Source organism: Phodopus roborovskii, unplaced genomic scaffold (genome assembly GCF_943737965.1).
Source record: "Phodopus roborovskii unplaced genomic scaffold, PHOROB, whole genome shotgun sequence".
Taxonomy (NCBI): domain Eukaryota; kingdom Metazoa; phylum Chordata; class Mammalia; order Rodentia; family Cricetidae; genus Phodopus; species Phodopus roborovskii.
In genome coordinates, this window is record NW_026126460.1 from 25784168 (window position 1) to 25806612 (window position 22445).

Here is a 22445-nt window from a genome sequence, read left to right on the forward strand (position 1 = left end):
TGTATAAAAGTTACATAGGGAGATAGAAACCATCTGACAAATTTGTGATATTTTCAATATAAAAAATGCAACAGGAGACTTAATCCAGAAATAGAAAGAGTCACTTCATAATGAGTTTGTTAGGGCTGATGGGTTAATATCTCACTTCATGGGCTGTATTAATTTTCCTGGTATGTGGCAGAGAGTGATAAACAAATTATTGGGATATATTTCAAACAGAAGAACATAGAAAAACTCATTAGCTTCTTTTGGCCTTAAGCGATCAATGCTTCTCTCTGTGATTAATGATCCTTTCTGTTTGTCCTCAGCCTCAGAAATAGGTGGAACTTTGTAGAGGAAACTTTATACCTTTTCTATTTGGGGCCTTGAAAAAAATTTTTTTTTGCTTAAAGGTTAATTTCACAACCCAAGAGATTTCTTTGCCATAATATTTAATGAAAAAAAGTTTTCAACTAGAAAAATTTAAATTAGAATGATTAAAACTTACATGCATTTTGGCAATTCTAAACCAAATATTAGCTGGGTGCGGTGGTATATATCTTTAATCTCAACACTCATGAGGCAGAGTCAAGTAAATCTCTGTGAATTCAAGGTCTGCTTGGTCAACATAGCAAGTTGTAGTCTGTTTTGATGAGATTTTTGTCTCAAAAAATGTTTGTATTGTGTTCCAAAATCATATAAATATATTTTCTATATAATACCCATTTCATATTATCTATGTATTTTTATTATATATTTAAATATGCTAATTTAAGTAGTTATGCATCAGAATAGTTGTATAATTAGATCAATACAAATCAAATGTAAATAAATTCATATAAAGAATACCTATGTATATATAACATATGAACATATGTGAGTGAACACAAAATTATCACATAAACCATAAATGCATACAAACACATTAAACAATGTCCAATAACAAAATCAGATTCCAGGTCACAGAGTGCCATAGTAAGAACATGGAGCTTCAATCTGACAATCCTGTGCTCCATTCGCTCTGTCATACTAAGTCTGTAACCTTAGAGAAATGACTCAATCTCTTAAGAGTCTCATGCCCACTTAGGCTAATGAAATTGAGTATGAGTTACTCAATGTGATGTTGTAGGTAGCAAGCCTGGAACAGAGCTGCTCATCAGTAATGAGGACACACTGTGTCTGGGCTCTCGATTGTCACTGACCCTGAGTTCTGTGTTCTTTCAGTACTCAAGGCTTTAGTTGATGTAGCTTGCAGTTCTTTCTAATACAGATTTATCCCATGAGAAACACTGTTCTCCCTTATGCTGTTTCCTAAGCAGAAACAGGACCTGGGCATGAAAGCAGGAAGAATGAGATAGTTAAGTCAGAGAGAAATCAAAAGGTGTGTGCCGAGTTTGCTTGCCTGAACACTTCATAGACCTGGGGTCCTGAGGTCTGAAAATGCTATCCCTCTTAGAGATGTGTTTTCTTGTGAGGTATCAATGAATGAAAATGTGTGAAGTTTCATGAGACTATATGATGGACACAATGAGTAATTAAGGGCTATGCATCATTTTGTATTATTTTACAAGGCACTTTCACATTTACAAACTGTATGTCTTGGTCTCCAATTTATATTAAGAGATGTCAGAACATTTAAAAATTAGTTTTTTTTATTACTATAGACCTTATATAGAATCATCCCTGAATCACTTTTTATAAATAATTTTTAAAGGAACGGAATTATTATCTTGCCAGAGCACTGCTCGTTTAAAAGTAACAATTTCTTTAAGTCTATTTATAGGACTTATTATATGTGTACACATATTATGCATTTGAATCAAGCTTATAAAATACTGTTTTCTTATAGCCTTCAAAAGCATTCTTGTGTTATTTATCCCTCCTCTCTCCCCCCTCTGTATTATCATCCCCTCTCCCTAGCTAAATTCCCCTTCCCATCTTCCCCTTCTCTCCCTCCATAGCACTTCTGTCCCATTGTCACCTTCTCTTTTGTTCCCTTTCTCCTCCTCCTCAAGAAGTGCCATGTCACTTTCTTTTATCCCATGGTTATTCTAAGTTACGTTTTCAAACCTGAGGATTCAGAGCTAGGCTGGTCATCTAGTGAGTCTCAGAGATCCCTATGTCTCTACATGGGGTTATAAGCATGCAAGCCACAGTCTTTTTATTTTTTAACATCGAGTGTTCTGTAGATTAAACCCTGGTCCTTGTGTTTGCAAGCCTTTTATTGACTGGATTAGTTTTCCTCATTCCTCTCTTTCCTTTCAAGTGGATTTTCCAATGCCATGACCTCTTGCTCTAATATTCTTCCTCACGATGATCCCAGAAATGTCGACTCAGCTCACCTTAGATGTCTTTCTTCCTCTCTTTAAATACAAGTAAATAAAAGATACTGCTCAAATAAAATTTCTTGAATTAGCCTTAAATTAATCATATAATTTAAATATTAAAATCTCTCACTGTATACTGTTTCCAAATTTCTGTCTGCAAGTTTTGATGTGGTCCTTGGTGTCTCAGTGTGCTTCTTTATTAATTATTTTTCATACAGATGCTGGACATTGATGAAAATGTCAAAACTCTCAGAAAGGTTTAGAAGTTAGTGTATAGGTTTCTAGGTTCAACTTGATTCTTTTTGACACAAGCAAAGAAATAAGCAAAGGCTTGTTTGAGTCCTGCCGTTCTCTCTGTCTGTAACCACAGGCATTTATCTTCTTTGGGACTAAATTTTCACGAAGTTGGAGGATTAGTTGAGGCCATCTTAAGCTTCCTTTTTCCTGGACTCTAACATCAAAATTGCCATGTTGGTCTAGGTACTAGAGAAAAAATTCCTCAAAAAGTCTTCGGTTGTGCAATTTGTGCCATATTTACTTCTATCAAGCAATTATTTCAATTGGAATATTTGATAACTAATTATAGACAATGTATCTATGGGATCCCAAAACAGTATTTTTTGAGTTCCCTTGAATCTATAAACCAGTCATGAATCCCCTTTGGTTCACATTCTTCCCCCCTTTAAAAGCTCTCCATTCATACATGGAGAGACAGCTCAGTGGATGAAGTACTGGAGGCAGAGACAAAGATTTGATGAAGGGTGTCCTTCTGTATGCTGTGAATATGTGTTTCTCTTATTGGTTCATGAATAAATGCTGATTGGCCAGTAGCCAGGCAGGAAGAATAGGTAAGGCTTCCAGACTAGGATAATTCTTGGAGAGGGAGGCAGAGAGGAGATGACATGTAGCTTCTGGGAAGGTAGGCTGCCCGGGCATTCTCTGGTAAGATAAGGCCATGTGGCAATACATAGATTAATAGATATGGGTTAATCATTAAGAGAGAACTGTCCAGTAAGAAGTCTAAGCCATCTGCTGGACAGTTCATAATTAATATAAGCCTCTGTGTATTTATTTGGGACTAAAGGGCTGTGGATTTTGGGGAGACAGAAACTCCATCTTCAAAGATTTCAAAGTCAAAGAGATTATGTAGATTTAATAAGTAAAGTGGAGAGCAGTCAAGAAAAACACCCACCATTAACCTTGGGCCATTACACAATGCATACACATGCATATGCACCTGCACACACATACCAACCCATACTCAAGCATGCATGCACTTCCCACACTCATGTAGAATTATTTATCACCAGTTATTTCCCCACTTTCTCACTGACATCTTGAGAAATTTGAATCTTTGTTTACTCTGTCTTAGTAAATTAAACATTTGCTGAGGTGTTTTGCTATAGTTCATTGAGAACATCAAATATATTTAAGATGAAACATCACAAAATGAATTTCTTTCCTATTGTCTCTATATCTCCTTCATCCATTTGTCCTTTTGATATTTGTAAATTAACAAAACCAATTACTTGGCCATTGTTTTCCAGTTCTTCTTGATCTTAAACCCACCTTTCTGTTTTCCTCTGCATTAAGTGGGAAAACACTCTATGTTCTATTAGGTCCTAAGTGTATTGTAAATTTTTAGAGAGTGAGAAAACAAAACTTATAGAACATACATAAAACTATAAGAAAACATTAAAAATTCCCAAATAATCTCAGTATATAAATGAATGCAATTGACAATTTAATCTTAAATTATATTCAAGGCAAGTGAAGACCCTGGCTTAAACTTCAAGAGGACAGATGATTTCCTCTCTGTTATCACAAGGGACTGAAAACCTCCCTTGCCTAGTTTGTAAGTGCCTCTTTCCCTTTTCTGTAATGCTTTGAATAAATGAGTTCATTAACACATAAAAAGGGAGGATTGGACTGAGAGCTCCAAGTCCCTCACAGAGGAGAGATGTTAAAGGGATGCCATAACCAATCATTGTAGTTTAGCAGAAATGAGAAGACAGAAATACTGTAAAGAAATGAGAACGATGGTGGATACCCCCGATTGTGGAAAGTTGGGAAGACATATTCATGGATGCAAGATTGGACTTGCAAGAAGTGCTCAATTTGTACAGGAATTCAGACCACCTGAAGACAGTACAAGGATGGTGAGCCACAGTCAAAATGCACTATCCATTGCATACAGAGGTTTCCCTCTTCTCTTTTCTTTTAATCTCTGAGACAAGACTGTTGGTATTCAATTGTCCAACTCTCCTGTTTGTGTCCACACTAGGGAAGCATGGCAGTCACATGACTATCTTGCTTTGGGACAGCTACAGTAGAGTTGACATATAGAAATATTCTTTCTTTTGATTAATACAACCCCACAACACTTAATTACTATATTATTAAGTTTTAATAGTGAGGCTGTTGAAGAAACAAATTCTAAGAGGCCATTTTCATGCACAGACACACTTTTCTTAGGAAACTCCTTCAGAATCTAGTTTATTGATTTTTTTTTATCATGTTGCATTAACTAAATCATACAATTTCACATTTAGGCAAAATGAAAGACATATTGGTCAGCAGCTGTTAGACTCTAACACAAATAACCATGTACAACCTTATTTTATTTAGCACAAAAACACACAGGAGTGGCTTCTCTCACATGTACCTTTAAATACTTAATATTCCCTAAACATCACTATCCTATTCATCTTCCATTTAGGGTTTTGGGGTCTTTTGGGGTAAGAACTACGATTTCTTTTCCATTTTTTCAAATGTGTTTTCTCAGACATTATTTTAGTTGGTGTTTGGATGGATATATGAGCTCAAAAGCAGTATTAGTACAAATATGGGCTTACTACCAGTCTATCTGTGTAATATTGAAAGGTAATGACAAAATTACATTGCAAACAAACTTAATCTTTTCAAGCTTGGACAATGGCCCTACATTCCATATGGGCATAACACGCAAGGCTGTTTTTGCTGTGTTTCTCAAAATGGTCCTGTTAAATGAGCCCTTAACTTTGTTTGGAAGCTAATATTAATTGTCCTGGAAAATGTGGATCAAATGCTTAAATAAAAGTTCATTTGCCTAATTTAAGATGAAAAAGTTGCAAAACATTGCACTTGGTTAACATGCACTTGTTCAAAGCAATTGAGATTTGAATTGTTTTGCACCCGATTATGAAATGAAATACTTTTTTAATACATAGCACAAAGATTTGTGTCCTGCATATGCTTGCAATCTGATGAAGTAGATGCTTAGTCAACCAGCCTTCCTAACCAAATGACTCATTTGTTTGCTTCATTTCTTCTTAAGACCTGTGAGAGGTTTTCCAAGCTGTCCCTCTTGTAGCAGATGGTATACTCACAGGAGTCCATCCCTATAGCAACAACATCTGTACTGGCAACCAGTGCTCTATAGGTTTGTGAATAGCTCGTAAGGCCATTGCAATCTGAAAACCTCTCTTTCTACCACTGGGATCCCTGCTGATAACAGGTAATGTCTGGCTTGACCTGAATCTCAGGGGATATTGCTATCTTGCATATAATTTAAGAGACTACAAGATTAGAATTATATGTGGGGAATAGGTACGCTTTTCCTGTTTATCTTCCTCTAAGTCATAGAACCCAAGTGTCTGATGTATGTCACACAACGTTATCTGCCTCAAATAGGTGTATACCTTAAACTTCACAGTTTAGGAAGATCAAAGTTATGGGGTTATTAGACTAGACCTTCTATAAATCATGGGCCATGCTAGAAATTTTCCATGAAGTTAGTTCATTAGTGAGTACAGGGTAGGTGATAAAACAATCCTGCTACATACTTTCTCATCTCAAATGTACCTGGCCATAGGTTTCACAATGCTTTGTAGGTGCCATTGGGTAAAATCGTCAGTATTGTTCATCATTTCAAAAACAGGAATGCAGTCATAGCATTGGCCTTGCATTGCATAAATATGGGTGATGATTCAAGTTCTACCTTACAACTCATTTATTTAGGGTTAGTCTACTGATAGTGTGAATATGATGTTTAAAATTTGGAGGATATACTTTTGAGAATAACTTCAGCATATCAAAATATTTGACAAGTATTAGCATAGTGATGAAATGAGTGTGTGGAGCAATCCTGACTTGGTATCAAGGTATGGATTCATTCTTGCTGATAGCATCATTGTTCAGGTCTTACCACCCTTTCCTCATTCGCTCAGAATTTTCTGAGCTAGCCTTGTCAAAATGGTGCTCACAGAAAAATCAGTAGCAGAGCAGGGTGTGGTTTTAGGATTGAATATTCATGGCCATGATCTTCTCATAGGGACGAGATACAGGCAAGAAAATAGGTCAGGTGGAAGCTCAGAGAAAACTATCGCTTCTGTCATGGGAAAGCTCTGCCTCACCTAGGCCAGTAAATTATATATTTAGAGATTTTCAAGAATAAACCCTGTCTGAAAGCTAATTTGTATGTCTCAGTTTAAGCTCACATCCAGGCTACACCTGTGTTCTGCAGTCAAAAGAGGCCTATCAATCAGATTCTGCACGCAATTCTAAACACACACTTGTCTAGTACTCTACAGCCTGCGTGTTCAGGCTGTCAAAGGGATCATCATTTTCACTACGTTTTGTGTCAGATAATCACAGCTTTCATGTCAGGCATTCAGTACAGTGAGACTGCATGTGGCTACATTGGGAATTCCGTACTTATAGAGTGGAACTACAGTATAACGTGATATCCAAAGTGCTATAAAATGAGCATCAAGGCTACCTTGGACTCGATCCAAAGAGGTTTGGAGTTCCTAGAAATGTTCACAAAGGTACTCATTATAACAGGGTCTTGTTTGTAGCACAGCTCATGAATGTGGAGCTTGTGGATAACATTACAGGGAAGCTCTGTTTTACAGGGATGCAGTCCCTCGCCAGAGAAGCGTGTCTGCTCCACATACGTGCATTCCTTCTGCTGCCAGCTGTTCTGCTATTATCATTTGCAGTCTCCAGGCTGGTTCTAGCTTCCTCTGGGGTGAAAGAAAAGTAGGGACACCTGCAGCAGATCTCAGGTCTTTCCTTCCAGCTAAGGCTGCTTCCATTGGCTATTTTTCTCCTCATCCCTGGCCTTTCAGTTTAGTTATGGTCTATATGCACTTATTCTTTCTTTCATTTTAACATTGTTTTTAAGAACTGAGTGCATGAATATTATATTTACATTATTCTGACCCTACTCTCTCTACTAACTCCACCTGTATCCCCCCCACTGCTTCTCAAACTCATGATGACCTCCTCTAATTATTATTGCGATACACTCTCTCACACACATACAGACAGAGGCAGAGAGGCACTATAAACACATATATGCATACATATGCAAATGTACATATAACCTGCTGAATGCATTCAGTGTTGTTCATATGTGTTTTTAGAGCTGACTCCTGGGATTGGGTAACCTACCAGGGGAACTATTTTTCTTTTCTTTCCAACCTCCTGCTCTTACATTCTCATTTTTTCCCTGAGTTTGGAGAGTGTGCTCTTTGCTGAGAGTTTCTGTTTGCTTCTCTTTCTCAGTGTCTATGGCCTCCTATCTGCTTCTAACTTACATGGCCTCTTATCCAGCTGTGACTTGGAACAGAGGTGGACTCCTGCACTTTTATGCCAAGCTGTACCCTCACTGTCCTGTTAGCAAGGCGCTCGATTCTGTTCCCACACAACACAGGACATTGTGATGTTGAGTAATGGAAACAGTGAATACCAACTCTGGTAGCACTTTGAATTCCTGAGCATTGGAGTTCAATTACCAGGTGTGCTTACTGAATCATTAGAGCTTGTTTCCCTCAATGAGGGCTTCATGAGCTGGTGACTAAATTCATTATTTGGATTCCCTCTCACTATCATCAACATATTAGTCACTTTAAACTTTTCAGTGAATCAGAAGAGAATAGCTGGTAGCTGAGGCTTTATAATTATGTCCTTTCAAAGGTCCATGAGAACAAATGGATATAAATCTTTATCTTCTTTTCTCTGACTATATTTGTAAATTAAATTATAATGTAATGATTCAGTTTCTCAGTTTGGGAAAGAACATACATTTTTAAGGATTAGACTTAATAGGAGCACACGATTTGGGTCTGACTGTTCATATGTATTTAGTTTCATATACATGATTTGATATATGATTAAATTAGGAACATATTACTGACATTTTATTTATTCATAACTTAGAAATAATTTTGTGTTGGAAAATCTCTGTCAGGATTGAAGAATGAACACGAAAAATTTTTTAGAGTGAACATATGGAAAGGGAAAACAATCTCCTATATATAAAAGGAATTCTTTGATTGGAGTCCATAACATATTGAATACCATCCTATCTCCTTATGCTCACAGATGTGATACTGAGAGACGCTCTAAGGCCAAGGAGCACAAATCCATAAACACAATAACTCTATATTATAGGAAGAAGAATCTGTAGACCCTTTCATAATGGAAGGAAGAATTATGACACTATCCTCCAACTATCTAGAACCCCTAACAAATAAGAGTAACACACACACACACACACACACACACACACACACACACACACAGAGAGAGAGAGAGAGAGAGAGAGAGAGAGATTAGTGTTCCTCATAGAGTGAAGTTTTTTACTAATGTTGGGAGGTATAACTGAGTAGGGGCTGTAGATTTAGCCTTGGTATATGGAGAACTGTGGAGTAATTGCTGTAGGAGTGGTTGCCATGGAAGCCTGAGCCTTTTGCTTATTCAATTTAATTATACCCCAGAACCTCTTTGAGCCTGATATTTTATATAATTCCTCCATTTCATGATGTAATGCTGCTGCTCATGTCCAAATTTATAGCATGATGTATCAAAGGATTCCAGCTTACAATGAGTTCCTAATGACCCCCTGCTAACTTGATGCACTTTGGTTAAGCATTTGTTTCTATGAAGATAAGATAACATACCCACCATTGTCCGTAACCGATGTGACTCATCTGCATCAGGGATCTAACTGTAGTTTACATTCCTAATGAGTTTCTACCAGGGTCTTTATGGTCATTAATATGGATTGTCAACTTGAAAGATACAGAACCACCAAGGAATCAAACCTCTGAGCATGACTGTGAGGAACTCACCAGATTGAATTTGTTTAGGCAAACTCATTATAACTTGGGTGGCACCTACAGTGACTGGGATTTCATATTGAATAAAAAAAGAGAAAGTAAACTGAATACCAGCATTTATCACCTTTAATTCTTCAGTGTGGGCAAATTATGACTAGGTTCCTTAAGCTGTTAGTTCTGATTTCCCTGCCATGAATTGTGAGGCAAAATGTTTGTTTCTTTTTAGGTGTTTTGTCATCGTAGCAAGTAAATAACTTGTATAACCTCTTTGTGGCTTTGTGTATTTCTATGTTCTAGTCATTTTATGCTCCACCACGCATTAGATCTTTTGCAACATATAAATCAAATGTCAAGACAATTTTATAGAGCCTGAGTTTGATGATATATTTCTCTAGCTAGGTGCAGTATTTACAACTGTTAGACTTACAAGTTTCTAGTGAATACATTCAGTCAGGATAGTAACCAAACAGGTTCTATATCACCCATGTTCAAAAGGTTCTATATTTCTCATCCCCAAACTTCATGGTAGACTGGTATATTTTGCAATATACAGAAATTTATTTTGCCTGTTGGTGGGGATATTGCTCCCTCCCTATTGAACCCATTGATAATTCAACAAGGTGGCAGCATGTGAGTTTCCACTTTTTCAACATATAGGAAGAAGAAATACAGGACATGTTTTTGGCAGGGAAGGCTTGCTAAAAGGGCCTGTGTAGTAGTTTGAATGTAATTGGCTCCCATAAGCTTATTGGGGGTGGCACTTTAGGAAGGGTGGCTTTGTTGGAGTACTTAGGATCTTTTTGGAGGATGTCTTTCACTGTGTTGGTGGGGGTTGAGGTCACTCCTCAGTTCACTTCCTATTGCCTGAGCATCAATATGTAGAAATCTTGGCTCCTTGTCCAGCACCATGTCTGCTTGCATGCTGCCATGTCCTGTCATGATGATAATGAACTAAAGCCCTGAAACTATAAGCCACTCCAATGTTTTCCTTTATAAGAGTTGCCATGGTCATGATGTCTCTTCACAGCAATAGGAACCCTAACTAAGACAGCTTTGTCACAGATTACAAATTTATTTAGGAGATGTTTCAAATCTGAAAGTTGAGTGAAATGTCAACTATTATAATGAGCAAAGTCATAGAATCACGAGATTTTGATCACATTTCTTATTCATATCAAATTGAGTTTGACTACACAGTTGTGGCATGAATAATAAAAATCCAGAAACAGATATTGGGGTTAAAGCTCAACTTCAGATGAGCAAAGTGACCAGCCACTCGAGAAGATTCACATCTGCTAATGCTGGGGTGATCCTATCCTCAGTCTCAGTATGACTGCAGAGTAAATACTGACTGAGGCCCTGAGGTCCTATTTTTTTTTTTTTTTAAACAGGTGAGGAGCTTCAAGGACTGTTGAGACCCAGGTGGATGTACATTTGTGAAGAAACCCAAACACAGATCTGCAGGCTCCTGGGGCCAAGGCTCTAGATAGCCCATTGCTTCTGGGTTCAAACCCCAGGCTGGTTCCCAAGCAAGGATGGTCCCACACTGGAGAAGTCCTGGTTTTCTGGCCTACGCTGCAGTTACCACTCAGCATAACTGGGTTGCAGGTACAGCCACAGATTGTGGCTGGGGACCCACAGACTTCTAGAGGGCTCACTCCCCACTGTGCCTGGCTTTTCCATTCATCTGGCGTCGGCGCTGGGTCTTGCTGGTACGAGTGGCACTGGTAGAGTCCTGGGCCCGCCGAGGGTGTTTCTTCTTGACCTTCTTCTGACTGTGTGCATGCAGTGTGGCTGTGAGGGAGGAGATGCGCTGAGATAGGAGGGGATCTTTGGATTTCCTAGGCAAGGCTTTGGTTGGCTTCTCCATGGATGACAACTCCTCCTGGGACCCATCCAGGACCCCTTGCTCAGGCAGGGGCAGACCTAGCAGCCGGGCTTCTGAGAGGTCCAGGTCACTGATGGTAGTCATAGTGACTGTGTGATTGGGGTGGTCATACTGCATCGACTCTGTCTTTGCTGTCACCAGCCGCTCAAGCTCATCTGCCTCCTCTAGTGCTTCCTCTCTTTCTGCTAACATCTTCAGGTATTCCTGGTGGCGCTCTTCCCGGAGCTTCTTCTGCTCCTGCTTCAGCCGCTGCTTTATCTCCTCAATGGCTGCCTTCTTACGCTCCACCATCCGTTTGTGGAAGCCCGCCTCTTCTCTTCATCGAAGCTGAGGACGAGCTGAGGCCGTCGGTCATCTCCATCTCGCTTCTTCTTGTTGCGGCCCATAACAAGCCTTGAGGTCCTATTTTATATTCCTCTCTAGTGCTGTGGTTAAAGGCATGCACACTACTGCCCAACTCCTATGGCTAAGTAGTGTGGTTGCTGGGCTTAAAAGTGTGTACCACCATTGCCTGGCCTCTATGGCTATGGCTGGCTTAGCATTCTGATCTTCAGGCAAGCTTTATTAGATCATAAACAAAATATCACCAAACATGGAATTTGGTCTTATAATTTCATAATTAATATGCCCAATATATTTTGTGGGTTCAATACTTTGGAGTGTTTCAGTTTATCTGGCTATTTTAGTATATGGTATCACCTGCTAAACAACATCATTGCTAAAATGAAAGCCACAGCTGTTTTAGCCACAGTCTATCCAAGATGGCAGAAGTATGTTTAGGGCCAGTTCTGAGAACTCTGCTCACTGCGTTGGTCTACGCTGCCATGAAGCAGCATGTTGCTGGCCTGGAGATGTGGCCATTGCCATTTCCAGCTCTTGCACACACCATTCAGTTCATTCAGTTGTTAGCAAGGCCTCTTTAAAGAGCCCTGCAGTTTTTTTTTTCCTACTTATGCTGAGTCAGGAAACCTCCCTTAAAGGAGTCACACAAGTCTCTGTCTCTAGCAAAACAGAGCCCACATTAGAAAAATGCTGCCACCAAGAAGCCTTGCTTGTCTCTGTTCTTTTGTTCCTAAAAATCGTTTTTTGAAGCTTTTCTTAAGTTTTAAGTGGATGTTCTTACTTAGTACCCACATTGCTGGTGCCATTTTGTTACAAGCACTTTCCTGCCAGCCTGGTCCCAGAGCTGCATCAACCCCAAGTAATACTCAGAGACACTGTATTAATTATGAAAATGTTGGCTGGTTACTAACACTTCTTATTGGCTAGCACTGTCTTAAATATTAACCCATTTCTATCAATCTAAGTGTTTCCACGTGGTCTTATCTTACTGGAGAAAGGGTACAGACCTCTTCTCTCATGTCCTACATCTTGAATTCCCTCTACTACTTCTCCCAGAATCCTCCTTGTCTCCTAGTTCCCCCATATTGCTTTTCTATTGGCCAACAGGGCCTTATTCATTAACCAATAAGAGAAACATATTTACAGAATAACATCTCCCATCATTCTGATACTGTAGCTGTAGTAGCCTCACTGGGGGAACTTAACTGTTGCTATGTTTTTGTGTTAATCATTGTGCTTAGAATTTAAACCAATAGCCAATTGCTTACTTAGTATTTCTACATCATGGCACTGTTAATTAGAAAGAGGCTTGTTCTGCCTAAGCCCCTGGGGTGCTGTCTTAGTTATCTAAGTAAACTGGGCTGATTTATCTGAGGAAAGTGCCCTGATTCACAATGCATTGTGTAATAGTCAGAGTGAGAGAGTTGTAACTCCCCAAAGGGACTCATGCTGTCTTTGGTCCATGGAGACATGAATGTGAGGTAACTAGCAAAATACCAATTGCCCCCTCATTGGGTACTTTAACACAACAATATATTGACCAGTTATTATTGGTCAATATATATTATATGTTGTTCATACTTTGATGAGAAAATTTCATCTACTGCCCTAGACAACATTTTTATTTTGAAGAATTTGGGCTAAGGCTCTCTCTCCATTACTGTCTCTGGTGGCAGTTCTTGGCATTCCTGAAAAATACTAGCTTCTTCTGGGAGTAGTCCAACATTATGTTGGGTGTTAATGGGTGCTCTGCTTTCTGGCTGCAGAATGGCATTTATCATTTGCTGTCATTAAGGAAAACTTAGGCAATAGGTCGTGTAGTTTTCAACCACCTTTCTCTTGGAACTTTTTCTGTGATTTTAATACCTTAGTTTCCTTTGGAATGATAGAAAAGTTTACACCTGGACAATGAAAACACACTGTTGGTCAACTAGAGAGTGAAAATAAACTCCAGTGGTTTTTGGAAGATGGGAACAGGGTGATGGGTGCTGGAGAGTCTAGAGAAAACTCTCCTCAAACACTTTAATTCTTGAATCCCACACCCACTGCAATTCCTTTGACAGCTCTCTCCCCCCTTTCAGCCCTTGTTTTTTAAAATTTTTAACTATAGCAGTCATTAGTCAGTCCCCTTTAGCTAAAATTTGTGTTCCTCTATCTTCCCCTAAGTCTACACCAAAAAAAAAAAAAAAAAAAAAAAAAAAAAAAACTATGTTAAGTAAAGAACTCATATTACAAAAAATTTCTTCTTTGTACTAGAAAGTGTAATAAGGTCCTAGAAATTGTTCATTGCTGACTGTGGTTCAGTTCACAAACACCATTCAAGCGCTGAGGACTCTGCACTTGGAGGAAGAGCACTTCTAAAACAGAATATACTTGGCAAGGAATTATCCCAGCTACACGTTCTTTCCTCTCTAAATCAACTTCAAGAAAACACTAAAATGGCATTCCTTGAGGGGAACTGGGTCTTGCTGGAGGACAATGAGCTCATGGTAAAACCTAGTGAGACAGTTTTCAAATCTCAAATAGAAACATTTATTTTATTCTCTTGATACTGTGGCAGGAAAGAAAATATATTATTACATTGAAACAATGGGAAGAGTAGCTAATTAGCTAGATCTAACTTGTAGAATACTCTTGAACCATTCTCTCAAAGAACAATTTTGGAATAAACGACTGAGCTAGGAGTTGAAAGAGTCAAGTATAAAGTTCTGAAATTATTGATATATCTCATGCAGTACGCTGGGTATGCAGTGCATGTCTCAGTTTCAGAGTTTCAGGCCATATTCTCTGCAGTCCTTAGATTCTCCCAGGTTTATGCTCGCTGAGTTTGTACATTTAGTAAAAGGATTGCTATCTGAATTTATAACTAAGTCATCCACTTTTCTTTATGCATTTTTTCAAATTTCATATACATCATGCAATTTTCTTGCTACGTAAAATGGCTATGTATGTAAAAGATTAAACTCCTTACTGTGTGCACACAATAGTCTACAGATGTGGCAGCTAAAATATTCTGTGGTCAAAAGCACCATCCCTTCTCCATAACTGATTCTGAACTATTCTTGTGATTTGTTTGAACTACAAATGTAACAGAAATTATACTATATTTGTACCAGCTTTAGACACTAGGAAATACTGTCCCATTTGAAGTGGGCCACCAAAGACCAACTGGATTACTGTTTGACATTCTCATAGAGAGAGAAAGAAATTGATGGTGGAGACATTATAGAGAGAGGTAAGAAGGTGATATCTGCATTTTGTGCACGCAATGGGGCTTTGTGAAAGAATATCAGAATACAAGAAGGGGTTGGAGAGATAATTCAGTCAGTTAAATGCTTGCCAAGCAATCATGAGCATCTGAATTTGATCTCTAGAACCCATGTAACCTAAGCATTGTCACACATGCTTACTAGCTAGCTAAGCAGTCAGTGAGTAGCAGTTCAGTGAGAGACACTGCCCTACAAAACATGGTAATTAATTACACTTGAGGAATGATGCTGAACATACACATACATAACATTTGTGCGTGTACACACACACACACACACACACACACACACATCCATATAGAAAGACAGAGAGGGACAGGGACACAGAGACAGAGACAAAGACAGACACACAAAGATAGAAACACACACACAGATAGACAGAGACAGAGCCAGTCAGCCAGAGGCAGATGGAGAGTACAAGGAGTGATATTAACTAAATTAGAAAATAAAATAAAATGTTTTTTTTGGGGGGATAAGAATAGAAAAAGAAAGATGACACTCTTATCTAAGAAGAACTTTACATTATAATGTAGACAAGATGTGGGATCTAATTGAGGAAGCAGGTTGAACTTTATAAAGCTTTGCCGAGATCTTCACAGAGGAGATGGGACCGTTAGAAAAGGAACTGAAATGGAAACTGGAGGTACAGCAGTATCTCCATCTGCTCCAGGGAAGGTATGTTAGAGAGGAGTTCCCGGTGGTAGGAAGCGAGTCTTGATTTAGCCAAATTCTAGCAGAATACACGTTCTGAATAAAGGAGATCTTTGGAAAGTTGCATATGGTCAAAGCATATGTCTAGGAAGGTCACATGGGGAGGTTGCTGTACTACATGTTAGGTTACCACAAACCATCATGGAAAGGAGAAACAGCAACACTTTATCTTCAACATACAAAATTAATGACAAGAGGAGACACAAGTTACATGGCTTCTCAGGTACAAATGGATAAAGGAAGGAGAGATTTAGTGGAAATGACTGCAGGAATGACTGCTAGACTGCACACTACCCAAACACACACACACACACACACACTTAAGATAAAGGATTTATCATTCTCTATATCTTATCTATTTATTTATTGATTTCAGGCATGGCGTGTGGAAAGTGGGATTGTGTGTTTCTCTTGCTAGAACATGTTTATACAATTTCAAAACTGTTAAAATGTGGAATTTATTCCTAACCCTTCCCACTACACTTTCAATGTTAGAAGAATTTAAAAAAAATACCAAATGTGGAAATTGATCACATACTTCTTTTTTTTTAAATTATTATTTGTTGACTTAAGGCCTTCATGCAAATATTTGGAATTGGAGATGGAACTCTGTAGTGGCTATTCCAATATACTGGGGTAGACAAGGAGAAAGCCAGTAAGACTTGTGAAATTCCTTCCTGTAGAAAAGTCGCAAACCAAACCAGAAAGCTGTCTGTTACTCTGTAATAGTTGCTCTATGCAACAGTGTGCACATTTTGCCTGGTAGGTCAGTAGTGTAGCATGCAATGTTTAACACTGAGTAAGGCCATTAATGTTTTTCTACCCCTGCCCTCAGTAGTCTATAGGGAACCCCCTGGCACTATGAAATCTAGTAGAGCAAATCTTACGATGCTAACAAGTGGGATGTTCTAGGAACCTATGATAGTGTCTGTTTATATGATGTGAAAACAAAACCAAAGCATCATTGGAGCTTACAAACAGAAATTCCAATAAAAATTAAAATAAGGCATCTAGGAGTATGTAATTCTTATAGTGGGGTATTTGGGTAAATTTAGGATTTAAATCAAAAGAGTCCAGAAAAACAGATGTTTCCTGTCTGCTTGCTCAAACTTGGTCCAGCACCAAGTCTCAGTTCAACCTCCTGTTCTCAGCAGGTAGAGTTTCAGCCCTATTGAATATGGAACTCTGTGAGGCTATCATGTCCTGACCTTATCTGTGTATCAGAACTAATGACAAGAGGTTTACAACTTACATAAACTTAGTCTCTTTCTTAACTAAGTTAATGTTGGTCCATAGGGTAGCATCCCTAAGTAGACATTGTTAAAATATTGCCATGAAAGATTTTAACCTTCTAGCCAGCCTAACATCCCAGTGATGGGGAACAAGTTTATGGTTTGTAAAGTGAGAATGTAATTGTAAGACTTAAACAATCCCAGAAAATAACTAGGTAAATGCATCCTTGTTGTTATTTTACAAAGCAGTATGTGAGAGAAAGACACTATTTGATAGAGTTCTCATGGAGGAGCTTTTTATTAGGGGTAAGAGTTAATAAAAAGGAGGTAGGGAGAGGGGGACTGGCCTCTGGGGACCAGGGTAGCAGGAGAGAGGAAAGAGAGGCAGAGAGTGATATAGAGAAAGAAAAGAGAGAGGGACAAACAAAAAAAGGGAGAGAAAGAAATAGAGGAAGATGGGAGGCAGGCAGGGTTCTTTTAGAAAGGAATGCAGTGAATGTGAACAGGTGGTGTTCTTAATGCCCACAGCTGAGGGTGTATCCTGTCAGAACTCCAAGTGCGGGCCAGTACAGATGCCTAAATACTAGCATTTCTCCCTTTTTATTTATTGTAAAGAAATGACACATTAGAAAGGGTTTGCATGTGAGACTAGAATGAGTATGCTATCTTCTCAAGAATACTTCCTACTTACTTAGGGGCATCCTTCATCTTTGGGGGATCTGGCAAAGCTGGGGTGCTAGCCATATCCTTAACCTACTTCTAGATTCATCTTTCTGTGGGACCTCCTGGTAGATACAATGACAAGGACATTATAGCTGTTCAACATAGCACCCCTTCCTCTTTTGTTGATCACATCCCAAATGACAGAGCAGCAACTACCACAAACTCCCCTCTTTCATCCCAGGCAATTGTTTCACAAGTTACATCCCAAGGAAACTGGCCGCATCAGTATTTTCTAAAGTGTAACCCTGACCTGGTGCGTGATTGCTTCAGCACCATAGTACCCTTGAGACTGCCCTTGAGAAAAATCTTCTCTCATCTTGCTTATCTCATTCTCAGAAATAGGAGAGAATGTTTTATGATAACATGGGTGGTACCAATGCTGTTCTGATGGCTTCTGTAAACAATGGAAGCCTTAACGCAAAGACCTCCTGCCACAGCTCTGAAGAGTATAAACAAGGATGGAGATAGAGGATACTAAGTAAAATCCTTCACTTCTGAGTGACAAAGACAAGAGAGAATGTTCCTGCAATAAGTGGTCCTTATCCATATGTTCATACCTTACAAGAGCCAGATTCTTAGAAACCATGATTATGGTGGCAGTTGTGTATAAGTACAGCATTTCTGAGAGAAGTACAAATAGATTTGTACACAGGGTATTTCTGAAGTTCAGAGAAATCGTGTAGAGCCAATTTGTAACATGATTTATGTGCTTTCTTTTTTAAAAAATATGTTTTATTACATTATTTATTCATTCATTTATTTAGTGTGTATGTGTGTGTGCATGTGTGTGTGTGTGTAAGGCAAAGGACAAAGGACAAAGGTCAAAGGACAACTTACAGGAGTTATTTCTCTCTTTCTGCCATGTAGTCTTCAGAATCAAATTCAGGTTATCAGGCTTGATGGCAATCACTCATTGAGCCATCTTGATAGCCCTACCTGATGTCCTTTTGATACTTTCTCAATATCCATTCAAAGGTCATGGCAGAAACTCCAAAACTTAAAGAAAATATTATTTAACTAATAACTATAGTTAACTTTGTACTGAGAAACATGTGGTTTGTGATCGTTAGTGTTTATTTTCAACTTGAGGAAATCTAGAATCACATAAGAGATGGGTCTCTGAGCATGCCTGTGAGGGATCTTCTTACTGGGTTAATTGAGGTTGGCAGACTCATGCTGAGTGCCAGCAGTAGCATCTCTTGGGTTGGTCCCTGATCAGAATGAAAAGGAGGAAATGCATTGACAGCATGCATGCACACAATGCTCTCTTCTGACAATGACACAATGTAACCTGATGCTTCATTCTGGTGCCCTACCTTTCACACCATAATAGAGCACACCCTGAATTGTGGGATGAAATAAACCCTTTCTCTTGTTGTGTTCATCAGAGTATTTTGTTATAGCAACAGAAATTAAACAAGGGCATGTTATTGAAAAAAAAAATCACTAATAAGAGGACACAAGACTATAAACACACTGCTTCAGACCAGGAATGGCTGTATTCATGTTTTCCTTGGGGATTACCTTAGTGACTGTTCTGTTGCTCTGAAGAGACACCATGACCAAGGCAACTCACAAGAAAAAGATTTAACTGGGAACTTGGTTACAGTTTTGGTGGGTTAGGCTGTTATTATCATGGTAGGGAACAGACAGCCACAGAGCTGGAGCAGCAGCAGAGAACTTTACATCCTGATCCACAAGCAGAGAAAGAAAGAGACAATGGGCATGTCTGGCATAGGCGTTTGAACCCTCAGAGCCCACCATCAGGGACACATGTCCTCCAGCAAGGCCACATCTCTTAATGCTTCCTAAATGGTACACCATCTGGAAAAAGCCATTCAAACATATGAGACTATGGGGGGGGTGTCATTTCTATTTAAACCACAGGAATAAATGCACAAAGAATGTCAGATAAATAGACAGACAGACAGACAAATATCTTTTGTATCTCATGATGTCAGGAATAGTAAGTTGGATGACTTGACCAAGGCTAAAGAACTCCTTCTATCTTAAGGTTAAGTCTGAATCTCAGCCCTCAATACACTCTAAATGACAACTGTGTGAAGACAAAGAAAATGAATGTCTATTTAGACTATTTGGGTTAACTTGAATTGCTGGGGAAGAAGTGTACTAGGTAGTGACTTTACTAATGATTTTGTATTTTGAGATAACTGCCAGTTCTCATATAATCATAAAGAGATGCTAGTAACACCTAATTTCCTCCAAATATAGTATTACACAGAGCAGTATCATAACCAGGATATTAACACTGCTGATGAAATCCACTGATGTGGGATGCACATACTCACACACCTTGAGCTCTATAAACTGTTTTGTTTTGTTCATTTATTGTACCTTCAGTACAGTGAAGATACCAGACTTCAAATACTTCAAGCATAAATCTGTACAGATGATCCTATGTGTATAAGAAACCAAATGGAGCAAGCTATGAGGAATAAGCCAGTAAGTAGGATCTTTTGAAGACATCTCTGCTTCAGCTCCTGCCTTACCTTCACCTCATGGTGCACTGTGATGTGCAAGTATAAACCAAATAAACCCATTTCTCCCCAGGTTTCTTTTTAAAATGATGTTTATTACAGTAATTAAAAAAAAAAAGCAAACCAAGACAATACTCAGTTAAAAGGACGGAAATGATAGTTTCCATAATTGCTAGAAGACAAATTCAGTAGGAACTTATTAGATAATCTAGACATCAATAAAAATTTTCATTTCCTTTGAAATGTAAATAAATTGACTTGACTCGTATCATAGGTAAGCTATGGGACTCAGCACTAGCTCCAAGACATAGGCAAATCCTGGAGCTTGAGGCCTTTAGATACAGCCTCTCATAACTTGTCTTCCCCGCCCCCATGATAACTTTATCTGTTGTTCATTTGTCTACCCCTATAGTTTTGCTAAGTCCTCAACCTCACACTTACCCTACACAGACATGTCCTGTGTTCAGTATTTCACAGCACTCTTTTTCATACTTTACTCTTAAATTCTTCACATCCCCTCTCCTGCAATCGTCCTTTAGCCTGGCAGGGAGGCCATTGACAATGTTTTCTTGTTTGGGACTGAGCATTTGGTCTTTCATTCTAAACACTTGGGTCAATTGTTAATCTCTGCATTGCTGGCTGTCCAAGGGAGATTCTTTGACCAAGGGAGAGAGCAGTCTAGGTCCATTGATATAAACATAAATATTTAGATGACAATTTGACAACATGGCCATTTAGCAAAGTAAAAATAGCAGGTTCAATCCTAGAGCACATGACCTCATCAGTTATGGGCTTTTGACTAGGATTACAGTATCTTGGCATGTTCAAAGTTGTGAATAAAGCATTTTTTTTAGGTCAAAATGGGCTTCTTCGATATCACCTCAAAAGATCACATTAAGAAAATATTTCCTGTGACCATTTATATTTCCTATTACTGTAGCCATAGTGATTGTATTAAAAAAATGAAATTGAATTTATAGAATGAAATTTATGATAGTCTAGCTTCAACTTTTAAATACTAAAAATTGTCTATTTTTAATAGAAATATAAGGAAGGTGTTAACTCCAAGTTTCATGTAAGAATCAAATGTAACAATTAGTATAACTATTTGAATTTATAAAATTATGTTGTAGTTAAATTTCATGTAAAAACAATTTAACTAAATTGTTAGTCTTCATTCTTATCACAATGCATTTTTTAAGGTAAATGTAGCTTCACTGAGGTACCTAATATTTAGTAATTTGCTCTGGCCTTAATAGGGTCATAACTATCTAGGAGAAAAGAAGAATTATCCAGCTCCTAGTCTTGAAATGATCATATTTTACACATTGAAAATCAACTCTTTTCCCCAGTATTTGTTTATTTTCTTTTTTCTTTATTTTATTTTATTTTATTTTTCTTAGAGTTAGAGTTTCTCTATGTGAGCTTTGGCTGTCCCTGAACTTACTCTGTTAACTAGCCTGGCCTTGAATTCATGGAGATTCACCTGCCACTGCCTCTCGAATGCTGAGACTAAAGATATGCACTACCATTGTCCAGTATCCCCAGTGTTTTCTAACTCCAGTTATGCAATGAAAAATATTAGTTGAAGAAATACATGTTGCTATATTTACTCACAAAAACATACTAAAGCTCATTACATTTAAATAAATCTAGTGGACAAAACACTGCCAAAGAAAAAGATGAAATGATGAAGAAATACTTGAGTAAGATCCCAGACCACCCAACGAGCTTGTAGAGGTATCATTTCTCTCTGGAAATTTGCATTCCAATTAAAAGTTTTAGCAAGTCCTTTTTTCCTGAAGCTGCACTCTTCTTATTTCTCCTTCATGTTGCCAGAGTTCCACATAGAGTCATAGGTGTTCAAGAAGCAGTGACCATCTGTAATTTATGGTTAGAGGATGACACTTTTCTTTTGGGGTGATTTTTAGAGTTTTGCAGAGTCCACATTATGACATGAGTGTCTGATCATACACACGTGTTCATTTCACCCCATTTTCACGAAGTTCATTTTGCCTGTGTTACTAGGTTACTGGAAGTAACTGAGCTATAGTCTTTTGACTAGTTCAAGTCTTTCTAGGGCAGACACTGTTTGACACTGCTGATGTAAGACCATAATGAGGTAATTTACTTTGAGAAATGCACAAGTAATTACTGGTCATTTGAGAAATGCTGAATCTTATATTGACTAAACATTTGCTTTTCCGTAAAGTTTCAGTTTTGTGTCTACCAGAATTGCATTCCAGAAATTTGGTGTGTAGGAACCAACCTGTATTCCAGTCCTGCTTTGTGATCATCATGACATGCATTTGGCAAAGCTCCCTGGTGCATTGCTGTGCAGCCTGGTTCTGCCATGTTGATGGATACCAT

General features: G+C 38.4%; 1 pseudogene; it reads right to left on the reverse strand.

The window, feature by feature from the left end:
* Positions 1–11060: 11060 nt before the first annotated feature.
* Positions 11061–11686, reverse strand: LOC127226287 (nucleolar protein 12-like; annotated as a pseudogene).
* Positions 11687–22445: the final 10759 nt, after the last annotated feature.